This window comes from Labeo rohita, chromosome 22 (assembly GCF_022985175.1).
Source record: "Labeo rohita strain BAU-BD-2019 chromosome 22, IGBB_LRoh.1.0, whole genome shotgun sequence".
Classification (NCBI taxonomy): Eukaryota; Metazoa; Chordata; class Actinopteri; order Cypriniformes; family Cyprinidae; genus Labeo; species Labeo rohita.
In genome coordinates, this window is record NC_066890.1 from 15,306,914 (window position 1) to 15,309,730 (window position 2,817).

Here is a 2,817-nt window from a genome sequence, read left to right on the forward strand (position 1 = left end):
TTTAATATTCAGTTAAATAACACTCAGAGTAAACCTGTGAGGAAAGTATATTCAGGGGTTATAACTTTAAATAATAAAGAATAAAATATTATATTAAGAGACTCAAACTCCTGCTTGTCAGGTGACACATGAAAGTGAAACTATTATAAGCAGGATCCGTTTTGTCATATGAGGAAGTAAACTACATTAAGAGAGAAAAACACAGTGAGTATCACAATTTCACAGTTATCTTTGATAGTCAAAATCGATCCTGACTGGTTTAAAGTGAAGTACAACATTAATCAGTATCATTTAATCTGAAAGTAGTTTTAATGACATTAGGAGATAAAACACAGATTCTGTAAATCGTCAGATTGCACCTTTACTTCATTTTAACACAGTGCTTGTCTGAATCTGTACGACGGCGTTTTAGTGCCACCTTAAAAAAAAAAAAAAATCTAAGATTACGAGATTAAACTCGTAATATTTCGAGAATAAACTCAAATCTACGAGAAAAAAGTCGAAATCTTATGAGAATAAAGTCGAAATGTTACGAGAAAAAAGTCGAAATCTTATGAGAATAAAGTCGAAATGTTACCAGAAAAAAGTCAAAATATTTCGAGAATAAACTCGTAGTAATACGAGATTTAAATCGTAGTATTTTGAGAAATAAAGTCAAAATTACGAAAATAAAGTCGTATTTTACGTGAATGTATTGTACGCTTCCACCCACAACACAAACCGACTGAAGCTGTCAATGCAACCATTAATTGCAATGCCGTACGGCTTGAGTTTATCATATGAATCCATATGCCACAATGCGTTGGGACCCCGGATGAAGTACTGGCGACGTCGGAGACGTCGAGCGTGCCGGTGTTCAACTCCTTCAGGATCGATTGCTTTATTTGATCATCATCCTCATAAGCCGTTTTTCCACTGTCGTGCCGAACGGTTCTTAGAACGCTGTCCGTCTCCGTTGTCATGCACATCCCCTCAGCATTTGTTGGTAACCTTATACCTGTCGTCGCCTTCTGTTTATTTTATTGTTTGCGTTGTTTATAGTTGTGTCCTTTTTTCTGTTATTTAACAAGTCCCAAAAACAGAAATATCTGATCATATCTCTGTTTATATTACAATTGCGTTACCAAGGCAACGACTGACACATTTGTATTCACATTCCAAAGAGTTCCGTTATCAACACCATAGTGGAAAATGAAACCGTATCCGTGCTGACTGGCCCGGATCGGCACGGAACGGAACGGTTAAGCGAAGAGAACGGTTCGGGCCGATAGTGGAAAAGCGGCTAAAGTCTCTTGAGAAACAACATATCCTCTTCGAATAGCACGCAGATGTAACCTCCGATATCCGTGGAGTCGACCACTGGTCGCCAATTCAGACTGCACAAAAGAGGCAATTTCCGAGAATAAAGTCGAAATGTTACGAGAATAAAGTCGAAATGTTACGAGAAAAAAGTCGAAATATTTCGACTTTATTCTCGAAATATTTCGACTTTATTCTCGTAACATTTCGACTTTATTCTCGTAGTTTCGAGTTTATTCTCGAAATATTACGAGTTTAATCTCGTAATCTTAGATTTATTTATTTTTTTAAGGTGGCACTAAAACGCCGTCGTAGAATTTGTTATGCTGTTTGTGAATAATTTGATTCTGTGTAAATAATGTCAGGATGAAATTGTTTTTCATGTGTGCAGGTCATTACTGTGGACTGACTGATGAGACAGAGGTGGATTTGAGAAAATTAAATACTGAGATGATTCATAACTCACTCTGTGCAGGGCCGGCCCTGGCCAATTTGCTGCCCTAGGCAAGATTTTACCTGGTGCCCCTTGCTTCACAGCCCATTCCACCAATAATACATTTTCTTATTTACAAAAAAAAAAAAAAAAAAAAAAAGCTGATGATAGTGAAATGGTAACACTTACAATAAGGTACCATTTGTTAACATTAGTGAATGTATTAACTAACTTGAACTAACAATAAACAATACATTTGTAACAGTATAAATTTGAAAAGTGTTCGACTTCCAGTAGATGGCAGCAATGTTTTACTAAACTAGCCCTTGCTAACAGTATCACCTCGAATTTAACTGAGAAACGTACATCTTTAAAGTGAATTTTACATAAAATGTTGCTATTTTAATAAGCCCAGTTATATACAAATATTAGTAAATTAGCCAATTCCATTAGCCAAATACCATAGATCCCCAAATACTACACACTACTACTAGCGTAAAAATATTATTAAAATGTGTTATCATGCGACACGAAAAATGACACGATTATGTTACAAAGTTTCGGATCTCTGGTACTCCATTGTTATTACCCCATTTTAAACTTTTAGGCTAGGCCAACATTAAGTTTGTTCACAAACTTTTACCTCATGTAGTTTATTTATATGATCATCATTCATTACATCATATTACCTCTGTCTTTGTCCCGGTTTTTCTTCCCTATGCACCAGAGGGCTTCGGTCTTTTTGACATACTGATAATTTATTAGTGAAGTGGAACGTCTATCACAATCAGGTGACTGATGTATGTGGAAGTGCGGCTGTGCGGGGGGAGATTGATCATGTGTCGAACCGAATAGTTATGTTTTTGTCGGATAATCGCTTTTTTGTAATATTTTAAATTGATAGCATTGAAGTAGTATTGGTAAAAAAACAAAAACAAAAAAAAGCAAAAAAACAACAACAACAACAAAAAAAAACACTTAACTCATTTTGGCGCCCTAGGGATCGGCGGCACCCTTAGCATTTGCCTATTTCGCCTATGCCACGGGCCGGCCCTGACTCTGTGGATCAACATCTGTATCTGTTT

General features: G+C 36.3%; 1 long non-coding RNA gene across 1 annotated transcript; it reads left to right on the plus strand.

Annotated features, from left to right (window-relative positions):
- On the plus strand, positions 1 to 2,709 carry LOC127153349 (uncharacterized). The gene is made up of 2 exons (XR_007825260.1): positions 1 to 204; positions 1,691 to 2,709. It is a non-coding gene; the product is annotated as an uncharacterized LOC127153349 (long non-coding RNA).
- The last annotated feature ends 108 nt before the right edge of the window (positions 2,710 to 2,817 follow it).